A 15,793-nucleotide genomic window follows, 5' to 3' on the forward strand; every position below is an offset into this window, starting at 1 on the left:
CAGTCATCCCTCACCTAGAGACCATTAGCCCTTGCTGTCACACAATGGACACAAACACGATTTCCCACTCACCTCAGCAGCAACCAGGATCCCTTTTGTCTCTGCTGCAACCGGCATGCCATGCCCCCGTTGCCACCGGTAACCAAGGCTACATTCCTTAACAGACTGCTTGGCCATCACCGCCCAAACCTCACGTCTTCTACAGCACTGGCGATGCTACCAGGAAAAGGAGGAAACATTGGCCGAAGGCCAGCGGGAAGATCAGAGTTCCAGCTCCTGATGAGGCTGCTGTCCTCCTAATTATACCGTCATCTGGGTTGGCAGTGAGAGCAATCTCAGGAACAACTTTGTCTTTGCTTTCCAGCGTCGGGGTAGTTGCAGAGCAACACACTTCCTCTGCTTCTCTGTGCAGGTCTGAGAGCAGGTTCAGGCTCTTCCCGGCAGTCGGAGGGGTCCCAGCAGAGCGGCCCATCACTACCATGGGCAGTGTCATGGGCCCAGATGGCCCATCTGCCCCCGAGCCCCACGACATCAGCAAACCTGAGGAGCCAGCAGGAGTCTTTCCGGGAGATCCCACGGTGCCGGAGGAGCCGACCGGCTCGGGGATCAGATGTGTTTGTGCTCTGGGGGAGCCATCCGCCTCTGTGCCTGCTGGCCAGATGGTCCAGCCACCCCTGCAGTTGGCAATGCCAGAATACTGGAGGAACCAGCTGGTACGAGGCCAACCACCATTACGGTTCCAGTGGAGCCTCTAGATCGAGCAGCCATGGATGTGGGGTTCCCGGAGCCACCAGTTCCTGCATCCAAAATTTTCAGGATCCCGAAGGAGCCAACCTGTCCTGTGCCCAAGGGTGTCTGTGCTCTGTTGGAACCGTCCACCCCGGAGTTTAATGATGTCTCAGAGGAACCACCAGGATCGGCAGCAGAGGATGGTGGTGCTCCTGAGGGCCATACGGGTGTTTGCTAGTCTTGTCTCTGGGTCCCTGTGGGCCTGGTGGCTGCCCTCATGGTCCTGCTGTGGGATCCTGTGGCCTGGGTGGCCACATGCCTGGGTCAGCTAGTGAACTCCTGTCAGCTGGTCGGCCACTCTCCTGCATCATCTGTGGGCCCATCGGCTAATCTCCTGAGTCAGCCATGAACTCCTGTGGGCTGGCTGGTCGACCTCTCAGCATTGCTGTGGACTCTAACGGGCCGTCTGTGCCCATGCCTGGTGACATCGGGGATTTGAGCAAGCCACGTGACACTCCACCTGGCTTTGCCTGGTCAATGTCTGCATCCTGTTGTCAGCTCTGGCTGGTCACAACACCAGTCAGAGGTACTAGACTTTGTTTTCTGCCAGCTGTGGAGCAGTGAATTGCAAAACATGTTGTTGCATGACTGTCATTTTGGTTCCCCTGGGTTGTTTTGTGATGTTTCTTGCCTTCTGGCCCCCGCTTTCCCTCATAGGTCGGGTTTTCTTTGGGTATCTGGGTTTTTTTGGTTTCTGTATTTGGGGTTGTCATCATTTCAGCCATGAGTGGTGTTTGATGTGTGCTAATGTGTCATTAGTACCAGTTCAGTGAGATACCAACTGAGAATTTGTCTCTAATTTGCATGCTTTGTCACAAAGTCACATCTCCAACTACTGTCCAACAGTCATAGCCTAGTGAGATACTACCCTTAGTCATTTCCACTTAAAGCAATGGACACAGAGACAAGTTGTTTTCTTATGAAGAAATTTGTTGTTTTGACATGCACTACCTCAGTGTCTGTGTGAAACCTTTAACTCCATAGAATAATTGTTTTTAATACACCTGCTACCTGACCTGTTTGAACAAAGATGAGAAGGTGTATAATGTGCCCACTTTAAATGTTCCCTCTGCACCGCTTCTTTTGCATGTGCACAATCATCTGCATTCATCAATTCTTTGGTTCTCTTCTCTCCCTCTGTTTTTCTTTCTGACAATTCCCTCCCTGCTTTGCAGCTTTTTCTTCACCCCACCCTTCCTTGGTGGCATCTGATAACAGTAAAGCAGGAAGCAGGAGCACAAACAGCAGGTGAACCAGCTCTAATACTCAGCTGTGCCATCTGCTGTGGTCACATGACTGAGCCGCAATCCCACTCAAACGCCATGTTGCCCCATCGTACATGACAATCAATCAATCACAGCAAAATAGAGCAGAAGAGTCAGAATGAAAAGGAATCAGGACTGCAGCAAGTACTCTGCACTCACACTGATGGAAATAGACATTTGTCTCCTAATACAACCCCTGGCAAAAACTATGGAATCACCGGCCTCGGACGATGTTCATTCAGTTGTTTAATTTTGTAGAAAAAAAGCAGATCACAGACATGACACAAAACTAAAGTCATTTCAAATGGCAACTTTCTGGCTTTAAGATACACTATAAGAAATCAGGAAATTGTGGCAGTCAGTAACGGTTACTTTTTTAGACCAAGCAGAGGGAAAAAAATATGGAATCACTCAATTCTGAGGAATAAATGATGGAATCATGAAAAACAAAAGAACGCTCCAACACATCACTAGTATTTTGTTGCACCACCTCTGGCTTTTATAACAGCTTGCAGTCTCTGAGGCATGGACTTAATGAGTGACAAACAGTACTCTTCATCAATCTGGCTCCAACTTTCTCTGATTGCTGTTGCCAGATCAGCTTTGCAGGTTGGAGCCTTGTCTTGGACCATTTTCTTCAACTTCCACCAAAGATTTTCAATTGGATTAAGATCCGGACTATTTGCAGGCCATGACATTGACCCTATGTGTCTTTTTTGCAAGGAATGTTTTCACAGTTTTTGCTCTATGGCAAGATGCATTATCATCTTGAAAAATGATTTCATCATCCCCAAACATCCTTTCAATTGATGGGATAAGAAAAGTGTCCAAAATGTCAACGTAAACTTGTGCATTTATTGATGATGTAATGACAGCCATCTCCCCAGTGCCTTTACCTGACATGCAGCACCATATCATCAATGACTGTGGAAATTTATATGTTCTCTTCAGGCAGTCATCTTTATAAATCTCATTGGAACAGCACCAAACAAAAGTTCCAGCATCATCACCTTGCCCAATGCAGATTCGAGATTCATCACTGAATATGACTTTCATCCAGTCATCCACAGTCCACGATTGCTTTTCCTTAGCCCACTGTAACCTTGTTTTTTTCTGTTTAGGTGTTAATGATGGCTTTCGTTTAGCTTTTCTGTATGTAAATCCCATTTCCTTTAGGCGGTTTCTTACAGTTCGATCATAGACGTTGACTCCAGTTTTCTCCCATTCGTTCCTCATTTGTTTTGTTGTGCATTTTCGATTTTTGAGACATATTGCTTTAAGTTTTCTGTCTTGACGTTTTGATGTCTTCCTTGGTCTACCAGTATGTTTGCCTTTAACAACCTTCCCATGTTGTTTGTATTTGGTCCAGAGTTTTTACACAGCTGACTGTGAACAACCAACATCTTTTGCAACATTGCGTGATGATTTACCCTCTTTTAAGAGTTTGATAATCCTCTCCTTTGTCTCAATTGACATCTCTCGTGTTGGAGCCATGAATCATGTCAGTCCACTTGGTGCAACAGCTCTCCAAGGTGCGATCACTCCTTTTTAGATGCAGACTAACGAGCAGATCTGATTTGATGCAGGTGTTAGTTTTGGGGATGAAAATTTACAGGGTGATTCCATAATTTATTCCTCAGAATTGAGTGATTCCATATTTTTTTCCCTCTGCTTGGTCTAAAAAAGTAACTGTGACTGACTGCCACAATTTTTTTTCTTGATTTCTTATAGTGTTTCTTAAAGTCAGAAAGTTGCCATTTGAAATGACTTTAGTTTTGTGTTATGTCTGTGATCTGCTTTTTTTCTACAAAATTAAACAACTGAATGAACATCCTCCGAGGCCGGTGATTCCATAATTTTTGCCAGGGGTTGTATTTCATTCTCTTCATTCACATTTCAAACACTGTGTTGTAATCAAAGGAAACCCCATCTTCAGAGCAGCAATTTCCAAGTATTTGTAAATTAATGCTTGCACTAAATCTTGAGGATTGTCCATTTCTAAAGTTTCTTTTCAGCTTACTTATTTTTTGCAGTATTCAGCTACAGGATCATGACAGAGACGTTGCAGGAAAGCTACTCTGTAGTGCTTAACAAAACAAAGAAATGGAACTGTTAAAGTGGTATAATTGAAGGAAGGCCTGTATGTTGTTTTTGGGAGAGAATGATACAAGGCTGAAGTACAAGAATGGACACATATTTCTCTTTTGGTTGTGCCACAAAAATTCTCAGAAACAGGTCTGTCCCGTTGTGTTTGCTTATTAAAATATAATGCATCACAAACATCCCAAACTATTGAAATTATTTCATTTTTCTTTTGGCTTCTTTATAAATCTGTGATGCCCCACAATTTTATTTTATTTTTTTATCTTTTTTGATTTGTCACAAATGCAAGGGTAGACATAACATGAAATGTAAGAATGATCACATTTTTGGACTGGACTTAATTATCACTGAGTGTATTTTAGAGATACGTGCAGAGAGAGGATTTCTGCTGGCCTGAAAATCTTATTTCCAGTCTTATGTTGCTTTAGATTCCCCATCTAATTTCAAACACTTTATCTGAAGCATGTGGAAACACACTAAAAGGGAAATTCTACACTCAACAAAAATATAAACGCAACACTTTTGGTTTTGCTCCCATTTTGTATGAGATGAACTCAAAGATCTAAAACTTTTTCCACATATACAATATTACCATTTCTCTCAAATATTGTTCACAAACCAGTCTGAATCTGTGATAGTGAGCACTTCTCCTTTGTTGAGATAATCCATCCCACCTCACAGGTGTGCCATATCAAGATGCTGATTAGACACCATGATTAGTGCACAGGTGTGCCTTAGACTGTCCACAATAAAAGGCCACTCTGAAAGGTGCAGTTTTATCACACAGCACAATGCCACAGATGTTGCAAGATTTGAGGGAGCGTGCAATTGGCATGCTGACAGCAGGAATGTCAACCAGAACTGTTGCTCGTGTATTGAATGTTCATTTCTCTACCATAAGCCGTCTCCAAAGGCGTTTCAGAGAATTTGGCAGTACATCCAACCAGCCTCACAACCGCAGACCACGTGTAACCACACCAGCCCAGGACCTCCACATCCAGCATGTTCACCTCCAAGATCATTTGAGACCATCCACTCGGACAGCTGCTGGAACAATCGGTTTGCATAACCAAAGAATTTCTGCACAAACTGTCAGAAACTGTCTCAGGGAAGCTCATCTGCATGCTCGTCGTCCTCATCGGGGTCTCGACCTGACTCCAGTTCGTCGTTGTAACCGATTTGAGTGGGCAAATGCTCACATTTGCTGCCGTTTGGCACGTTGGAGAGGTGTTCTCTTCACGGATGATGCGAAGGAGATGTGTTGCACTGCATGAGGCAAATGGTGGTCACACCAGATACGGACTGGTATCCCCCCCCAATAAAACAAAACTGCACCTTTCAGAGTGGCCTTTTATTGTGGGCAGTCTAAGGCACACCTGTGCACTAATCATGGTGTCTAATCAGCATCTTGATATGGCACACCTGTGAGGTGGGATGGATTATCTCAGCAAAGGAGAAGTGCTCACTATCACAGATTTAGACTGGTTTGTGCACAGTATTTGAGGGAAATGGTGATATTGTGTATGTGGAAAAAGTTTTAGATCGTTGAGTTAATCTCATACAAAATGGGAGCAAAACCAAAAGTGTTGCGTTTATATGTAGAAGAAGAAGAAGAAGAAACTATTGTTATACATACATCATCTTCAACCGGTTTTCTGGGTTCGGGTCGCAAGGTCAACAGCTCCAGTAGAGGACCCCAGACTTCCCTTTCCCAGGCCACATTGACCACCTCTGACTGGGGGATCCCGAGATGTTTCCAGGCCAGTGTGGAGATATAATCTCTCCACCTAGTCCTGGGTCTTCCCTGGGGTCTCCTCCCAGATGGACATGTCTGAAACACCTACCTTGGGAGGTGCCCAGGAGGCATCCTTACCACATGCCTGAACCACCTCAGCTGGCTCCTTTCAACGCGAAGGAGCAGCGACTCTACTCCGAGCTCCCCATGGATGACCGAACTTCTCACCCTATCTCTAGGGGAGTCACCAGCCACCCTCCTGAGGAAGCCCATTTCGGCCACTTGTACCCGCGATCTAGTTCTTTCGGTCATGACCCAACACTCATGACCATAGGTGAGAGTAGGAATGAAGATTGACCAGTAGATCGAGAGCTTTGCCTTTTGGGTCAGCTCCCTTTTCGTCACAACAGTGCTGTAGAGCAAACGTAATACCGCCCCTGCTGTGCCGACTCTCCGGCCAATCTCACGCTCCATCGTCCCCTCACTCATGAACAAGACCCTGAGGTACTTGAACTCTCTACCCGGAGTAGGCAATCCATTGGTTTCCTGCTGAGAACCATGGCCTCAGATTTAGAGGTGCTGATCCTCATCCCAGCCGTTTCACTCTCGGCTGCGAACCGATCCAGTGAGTGTTGGAGGTCACTGGCCGATGAAGCCAACAGGATCACATCATCTGCAAAAAGCAGTGACGAGACCCTGAGCCCACCAAACTGGAAACCCTCCTCCCCCTGACTACGCCTCGATATCCTGTCCATGAATATCACAAACAGGATTGGTGACAAGGCGCAGCCCTGGCAGAGGCCAACCTCCACCGGAAACGAGTCCAACTTACTGCCGAGCACCCGAACACAGCTTTTGCTTTGGGAGTACAGAGATTGGATGGCCCTCTCCGGGAACCATCACCTTATCATGCTGGAGAGGTTTGTGTGCCCCTATGAACCTGAGAGCGGTGTTGTCTGGAGCCTTTGTGCTCCTGGTAGGGTCTTCCATGGCAAATTGGTCTCAGGTGAGAGGTCAGACTAAGAATTGTTCACAAGACACCATGATAGAACGAGGTAGAGGAAATGTTACCTGGCCCGGAGGAAGCCCGGGGCCCTCATCTGGTGCCAGGCCTGGATGTAGGGCCCGTCAACAAGTGCCTGGTGGCTGGGCTTGCCATTGAGCCCAGTCGGGCACAGCCCGAAAAAGCAACGTGGACCTTCCATCTCCACCCTGTGGGCTCACCACCCGCAGGGGGAACCTCTGGTGTCAGGTGCGCTATCCTTTGGGTGGCAGTGAAAGTCGAGGGCCTCGATGGACCAGACCTGGGCGGCAGGGGCTAGCTCTGGGGGTGTGGAACATCACTTCGCTGTGGGGGAAGGAGCCGGAGCTTGTGCCCTTAGGTGGAGCGATACCAGTTAGATCTGGTGGGTCTTGCCTTCACCCACAGCCTTAGCTCCCGAACCACTCTCCTTTCCTCCTTGCTATTTATACATACATACAACAAAATATGTTTTCTGCATTTAACCTATCCTCATTATAGTCAGACACAATGCAACCACTAGGGGCAGTGGGCAGCCACAGCCCAGTGCTTGGAGACCAACTCCAGATGAAGAGACACTGCCTTGGTCAAGGGCAGATAAAATGTGATGAAATTTCTTGAAACATTTTCAAATCTTTGCCACTACTGCTTAGACTGTCTTTTCTATAAATATAACCATGTACATGTGGAAAAGGAACTTAAGTGTTGTCTGAAGCAGACTAGAAAAAAGAATGCTGGTAAAGATGCCAGACTCATCAACAAGATGAAGAGATGGGAAAAGAAAATGGATAGATGCATGGAAGGTTGGTTGGATGAATAGATGTATAGATGGAATGATGGTTGGACAGATGTATGGATGGTTGGATGGTGGATGACGGACGTGTGAATGGATGGATTGTTGTATGGTTGGATGGGTGCTTAAATGGCTGGCTGGCCTATTAGATGTATGATGGGATGGAACTATGGATGCATAGATGGCTGTATGGGTGATTGTGTGGCTGACTGAATGGTTATATGGATGTGTGAATGGATAGGTGACATACACATGATGTATGAATGGATGTATGAATGGTTGTTTGCATGGCTAGATGGATAATAGAATGGGCGTATAGATGTATGAATGGGTAGGTGGTTGGTTGGTTGGGTGGCTGGATAGATGATGGGATGATATATTGATGTGTAAATCGTTTGATAGTTGGCTGGATGGTTGGATTGATGATGGGATGGAAAAATGGATAAGAGGCTGGATAACGATGGATAGGTGACGAATGGATCGTGGGCGGTTGGCTGGGTGGCTGGATGGATGATCAGATAGATATTTGGCTATTTGAATGGATGGATAATTAGGTGTCTGATCAGATTGATGCAGGAGATAAAGAAAAGTGACAAAATGTATCCAGAGAAAACAATTATGGGTGTGCTGTGCTTCTAAAGAAGCCAGAACTGATAGGTGACGTATGTCAAACACAGATTATTACCTTGTTTTGCCCTTTTGAATTGTGGCATCTTACCTCAACAATTAAATCAAATGAACTTGACAAAAACTCCATACTACACAGATGCACACCTTTTCATAGCTCAAAAACCATCCTCTGATGCATTGAACCAATTTCACTGTTCATGATATACTTCTCATCAACACTGGAGGAAAACATTTGACAAACAGTAATGAGTTGATGGAAATTAAAACAAAATAAATAACAGATTAATTAGGTCAGCTTTATGTCATATACCATGAATTTCATTCACATTGGATTACTGAATTTTGATTTGCTGTAATAAAAAAAGGATAACAACAAGAAAAATTAAACTAATTAAGGAAAAAGTCAACAGACCCCTCCGTCAAGTCAAAGGTCTTGATAGGGTGTGAAGAACACATTCAATTATAGGAGCAGTGGTCACAGGAAATGACTTCAGTCATAACTGTCCTTACCACAATTAAGCCGTGTTAATTATGTATTTCATTAAGCAAGTGGATTAGAAGCAGTGCTGATGAAATCATAACAGGGTTTGCCAGAGGCCAGGCTGCAGAGAACAGACAGGAAACGACTGATATCGCTCTCTCGTACTTACACTTCTCTGTTATACCCAGAAATAACCTTATAAATACTTAACACCTTTACTCGCCTCTCCAGGCGGTGTTCGTTCACATACAAATCGCCCAGTCTCCGTATCTGCAAAGCGTTTTGTGTGGCATCGTGTCGTCGTGCGACTCTGTTGACATCCACATGCTTTCTGCATGTCTGGAAGCAAGGACGTCTCTGTCCCGTCTCAGCTGCTCAGTTACCATTCAGGTGCAAAAAGGAGATAAAGCAAAATGCAGATCACTCTGTTTCTCTCACGCACACACACTCACAGTCACTCACTCACATGCTCTCTTTCATTCCGTCTCTCCCCCTCTCTCCCTTTCTCTGTGTTCTCTGATGTTTTATTTGATATCCCACAATAAAGCCTCTCTTTGAACCGCCATCAATTGTGTATGGATTTTTCCTCTGAGGAGAAACAGAGAGCTGTCTGAAAGGGCTCCAGTCCCGCAGGCTGCCTTCATATTGATGCAGAGGAGTATTGCCATCCTCATTGCTGGATCAATCACTCACGTCACTGTTGTTTTATGGCTGGGGCCACTTCACAGAAAGAAGGCTGACAACATCACCGCAGAGGTTTGCAAAACAATACCACGCTGATAGTCGAGGAGGATGGAAGAGGATGCGAAGGGATGTGGGAGGCTTATGGAGGTAATGGAGTAAGAATTTAGATCCAGCTCTCTCACATGTTCTGGCTCCTTCTTCATTGCTTGTTGAAGTGAAGTCTTCCAGAAACCAAGAAGACGATCAGAGGATGACATCAGCATCTAATCTGACCCACTCTCACCTGTTACGTCACTAATTGTCCTGTCATATGTTATACTCAAAGTGCTGCAGCTGGTGGAGAGGCGAGCCTTCGGAGGACCTGTGCCTCCTGCCCAAACCAAAACTAATGGTGTGTTCAGGCACCACTGAATAATGTCCTCACCAGACAAATGGTCATTCTGAAATAGGATGAGTTTGGGGAAACGATGAGATGTGACAATTAGGGATGGGTAACATTTGAACTGCTGATACAGATACATATTGATACTCTGATTTATATTTCTCCATAATTTCATTGTGAAGATAATTACACTATTTTAAGAAGCAAAACGTTAAATGGTTCATTCAATGAAAGTGAAATAGACATAGCCTTGACTCTTAATGGTGCAACAAATGATTTTTCTGCTACTAGATGTTGCACTTGGCCACAAGTGGATCATGGTGGAAGTGGTGGTGATAAACGAGTTTGGTATATTTTAATTTAATTGTACTGCTTTTTTTGTTTGAAGCTTGTTATTATTATTATAATTATTATTTTTGCTTTCAGCTTGCCTCGGGTACTTGAGGTCACCTATGATAGATTACTGGTCTTCTGAAGCAGCCTCCCAACCAAATTATGAATCAGGACTTAGCCTACTTAACTTCTGAGATCTGATGGTATCAGATGTGCACAGAGTGGAAAAGCTGCATATAGAGTCATATTAGTGAAAATTCTTACATTGTATTGTAAAACACTTTGTGTGGTGCGCATGCACACACACACACACACACACACACACACACACACACACACACACACACACACACACACACACACACACACACACACACACACACACACACAACATCGGAAAATTAGGCACCGTCCCTATAGTGAAGCATGGTGGTGGCAGCATCATGCTGTGGGGATGTTTTTCAGCAGTAGGAACTGGGAGACTAGTCAGGATTGAGGGAACGATGGATGCAGCAATGTACAGAAATATCCTTGATGAAAACCTGCTCCAGAGCGGTCTTGACCTCAGACTGGGGCGACGTTCATCTTTTAGCAGGACAATGACCCTAAACACACAGCCAAGCTATCAAAGAAGTGGCTTCAGGACAATTCTGTGAATGTCCTTGAATGACCCAGCCAGAGCCCAGACCTGAATCTGATTGAACATCTCTGGAGAGATTTGAAAATGTCTGTGCACTGACGCTCCCCATCGAACCTGATGGAGTTTGAGAGGTGCTGCAAAGCTGGCCAAAGAAAGGTGCACCAAGCTTTTGGTATCATATTCAAGAAGACTTGAGGCTCTAGTTGCTGCCAAAGGTCAATCAACTAATGCACAAGTGTTTTCTTTGTTTTTTTATTACGTCCACAAAGGACATAATAAAATTATTGGCATTTATTTATTTGTTTGTCTGTCTGTCTTTTTGCAGGATTACGTCAAAACTACTGCATGGATTTTCATCACAGATTGATATTTGGCCATGGAAGACTCCATTAGATTTTGGAGGTGATCCGGATCCGGATCTGGATTTTGGATCAACTTCCACTTTATATAGGCTTTGAAGGATTACTTTTAGCAGGATTATGTCAAAACACTGCACGGATTTGGACAAAAATTTCAACACAGACACATATTAGGGCATGGAAGACACCATTAAATTTTGGAGGTGATCTGGATCCAGATTTGGATTCTGGATCAAGTTTCACTTTATATAGGCTTTGAAGGATTATGTCTATACTACTTCACAGATTCTCACCAAATTTTCACCATGGATACATATTAGGCCATGAAAGAGTCCATTAAATTTTGGAGGTGATCTGAATCTGAATCGAGATTCTGAATAATGATTTCACTTTATATACGCTTTGAAGGATTTCATCAAAACTGCTTCACGGATTCTCACCAAATTTGTATCACAGATAGATATTAGGCCATGGAAGAATCGACTGAATTTTGGAGTTGATCCAGAATCTGGATTGGCAGTTGGCAATCTGGAGTGGGCAGCTCTCTGTCTCTGGATCAACTCCAAAATTCAGTGATCCAGATCTGGATTCTGGATCAAGATATCTCTTTATATAGGTTTTGAAAAATACTTCACAAATTCTCACCAAATTTGCACCACACATGGATATTAGGGCATGGAAGATTCCACTGAATTTTGGAAGTGATCCAGATCCAGACTGGTGGATGTCAGAAATCTCTGATTGCTCTTGTTTTTCATAAATTTGCAAAAATTTCACAAAACTTTTTTTTTATGTTGTCATTATGGGGTGTGGTGAGTATAATTTTGAGGGAAAAATGTATTTACTCCATTTTGGAATAAGACTATAACATATCAACAGTATAAAAAGTGAAGCAGTGTGAATACTTTCTGGATGCACTGCATATATAAACTTGCAAATCACTTCATTTAAATAAACAGAACATATGATTTATGTATACCTTATCAACAATGCCACTATTTGCAGAATTATCCGTCTCAGCCAGAAGAATACAACCACAGCCCTCCAGAGTTTCAGTTTGTCTCTTGGATGGCTGGAGGTAGCCGTGGTTGTACCATCAGATTGGTATTCCAGTTGAAGAGCAGACCTGTGAGTTGGTGATTCTGAATGATTTTTTCAGAATATCCCCATGCACACTCTCTTTTTGCAGTGATGCCCGGCCTGCTCTCAGACTTTGAGATGTGCAGCCGCAGACTCCAGAGCCCCTCTACAGCCATCAGTCATGGCTGTGAACTCTGCGTGACCTTCCCCTCTGCTCTGGAAGACTGGTTGGTTGGGCGCACTCTGGCATCTCCATATTCACCTTAAAGAGACAGGGCCTACTTTATTTTGCTTTAAAGCAACTCATCGGTTGGCTTCTGTTTTCGGCACCTTTCAGGCATCAGTGCAGACATAAAATGAGTGTGGGCAGTACCACGCGGCAGACGAGGCGTGGCTGCGGAGAAGTGGAAGTCTTAGTGTCCGGTGAATGGCCCTTTAATTCCCTCTCCTGACAGAAGGCAATGGCAGCCTGGAGGAGGGTCAAGACACAAGCTGGCATGAATAGACACATTTTTGTCTCCTCTCCAACTTTCTCTGCTCTGCGCCTCCACCGACTGTAACGTCTCATTTTTTCCCCCCAAGCTGGAAGTCTCAGCAGCCATTCTCTTGTCATTGGAAGGCGGTGTGGGCAGCTATCTGTCTCTTTTGCTCACAGACGAACAGAAAACATTGTGCCAAAGAGCCTCAGAGTCACCAAGCTGTTTTTGATTGCATATAAATGCAGAATTTGAGGACGTGTTGGAAAGTGACAGGCTGATTGGCTGTGGTCATCTCAGACGGTGCAGGCCTCATTTTCCCCCGTGTTTCATCAGTGGGTGCATTCATCCATTCACGATAGATTGAAGCAGTAGCCTTTAATAAAGTCACTAGGCTTGAAAATATATGAATAAAATGACATCCACTGCCTTGGATGGATCAAATTGACTTATCCTGGTAATAGCCCAAGGATAATGTGTGCATGTGTGAGTGCACGTCAGTGAGTCAAGCAGAGAAAGAGACAGAAAAAGGAACAGGGCAGAAACTGAGATGGATATAGTGGCCAGACAAAGGCAGGAAGGAGAAATATCAGAGAAATAAAACACACTTGACCTAAGGGGACAGAATTCAATGAAAACCTGGCGCTGGACATGCGACTTTGAATCTTATTTGTATTGGTGAAAGCAACCCATCTGCAGCACGAGTGTTATTAGGGATGCTGGTGTGGAGAAAAACAAAACCATTAAAGGAGAGAGCAGAAGAGAAAGAGTGACAAACTTGATCCTAACAATGTTAAAGGGTTCTTCAACACAAAACATCAAAATTATGAGTCCAATTTCTCCAATTCTACAGCAGTTTGATAGTCCCAAGCCTCCGAGGACTCCCAAATCCAATGACACACAGGAGGAGGCGTAAAGAGTCGAGCACAGGGGACAATCACGACAAAGAAATTTCATATTTCACTCAATCCATATAATAAAAATGTCATAAGAATTTTTTTTTCCCTCCAATCATTATTTTCTCAGCATCTACACACTGTAGACAACCCAAAATTGTCCTAATTGTAACTCATGTATACTCCAGAACACATACCTTGAGCCCCAAATAATTTCATAATTTTCTCCACCATGAGTGAGATTTGGGCCACATAACAAAAATAAACAATAGTATCTTTGTTACAATACTCCTGATTTGGGAGGCTTAATTCTCAGCAGTTTCAGCAGTTGAGGCAAACATTTTCTGGGCGGGTGGAACCCTAATGGCATGGCATTGCCACTTTGGGAAACTCATCTTTGTCTGGCACCAGGAGTGCATCAGTCTTGCATACTAGGGCACCAGGCTGATCTCATAATGCTCTGCCAGTGGCACCAGCTCACTTCAATAATGTACTCAGTTTTTGATGCTATTCATTTTTTTTTTTGGTTTCCTGTTTCTTCAGCTTGGTAAAACTTGGTAAAAACCTTCTAATTGTTAAAATGGCCTACACCAGACATCTCAAACCAATTCCAGAAAGGGCCAAGAGGGTGCAGTGATTAACATCACATTGAGCAGATGGAATCAGTTAATCAGTGAAATCACCTGGTGGAGTGGGTGGTGGCCAGTGATGCCGGTAACACGTTACTTAGTAACGCGTTACTCTAATCTGACCACTTTTTTTTAGTAACGAGTAATCTAACGCGTTAATCTTTCCAAATCAGTAATCAGATTAAAGTTACTTCTCCATGTCACTGTGCGTTACTATTATTTTTGCATTGTGGGTCGATAGCAGCATTAAACTTGGTCTGTGGGCAGGAGGTCGGGGTTCGACTGAACTGCCCACTTTCAGCGAGCTGTGAGCTTTTCATCCGCGTTTTTCTGCAGCAGCTACGACTCGTCCTCACCTCTTACAACACACCTGCACTGAGCTTTACAAAGGCATTTTTATACTTTTTCCCCTCCTTTATTTATAATTCTGAGCTGAGCCGCTCCGTATCTGCACGTTAAAACAGCTGATCCTCCGCGACGCGTCAACAACTAACACTGTTTTCCACTCAAATGCACCTAAACTCTCTTTCTGAGGACCACATGATGTGAAAACACAATAAAACTTTCTTACCTGTAAATGTGGTCACGTTTTCTGCATAAATAAATGTTATCCATTCTTTGTGCTCAAACGCCAAAGCAGGGGCGAATCCAGACGGAATGGGGGCGTGGGGGAGGGATGTGCCCCCCCACAACACCCCTAGATTAAAGGTCCAGTTTTGAAGCCTTTTTTTTTACTACAACTACTAATACTACTTAAAATAATATTAATTTCGACAAGTAAAATATTTAGAGAGAATTTAAATGTTAGAAAAATGCTAGAATGAATTTAATAGTTACATTTATAAACAATGTAGGTTCGAAATTGCAAGTTTTACTGTTACAGTGCTGTCAACAGTTAAATATGAGGTCAAGAAAGAGGTCTTTATTTTACTTTTTATAAAACAAGTATTTATTTTCATTGAAGTCAAGAAAGGGTGACTATAAAATAACTTTTGGCAAAACAGGTATCATTGTCATGTTGAGGTGGCAGAGGGTTGTTGTCGGCAGCTGGGAAAAGTAACTAAAAAAGTAACTAGTAATCTAACTTAGTTACTTTTACAATTGAGTAATCAGTAAAGTAACTAAGTTACTTTTTCAAGGAGTAATCAGTAATCAGTAATTGGATTACTTTTTCAAAGTAACTGTGGCAACACTGGTGGTGGCACAGAAAACATGCACCGTCTTGGCTCTTTCTGGAATCGGTTTGAGACCTCTGGCCTAAGCATTGGGTCACACCTCTGAGTCTGGTCTGCTTGTGGTTTCTTCCTCAGTATTATTAGAGAGAGTTTTTCCTTACCAATGTCACGTGTGTGCTTGCTCAGGGAGCTTGGTAAGGTTAGACCTTACTCATGTGATGCGCCTTGAGGCAGCTTTGTTGTGATTTGGTACAATATAAATAATAAAAAAAATTAATCAATACCACAGACCCTTTATTGAACAAACCCTCTATGATGTCAC

General features: G+C 43.8%; 1 long non-coding RNA gene across 1 annotated transcript; it reads left to right on the plus strand.

Annotated features, from left to right (window-relative positions):
• Positions 1-1,586: 1,586 nt before the first annotated feature.
• LOC117516099 lies at positions 1,587-15,515 on the plus strand. The gene is made up of 3 exons (XR_004562303.1): positions 1,587-1,662; positions 15,403-15,408; positions 15,504-15,515. It is a non-coding gene; the product is annotated as an uncharacterized LOC117516099 (long non-coding RNA).
• The last annotated feature ends 278 nt before the right edge of the window (positions 15,516-15,793 follow it).

Source organism: Thalassophryne amazonica, chromosome 8 (assembly GCF_902500255.1).
Source record: "Thalassophryne amazonica chromosome 8, fThaAma1.1, whole genome shotgun sequence".
NCBI lineage: Eukaryota > Metazoa > Chordata > Actinopteri > Batrachoidiformes > Batrachoididae > Thalassophryne > Thalassophryne amazonica.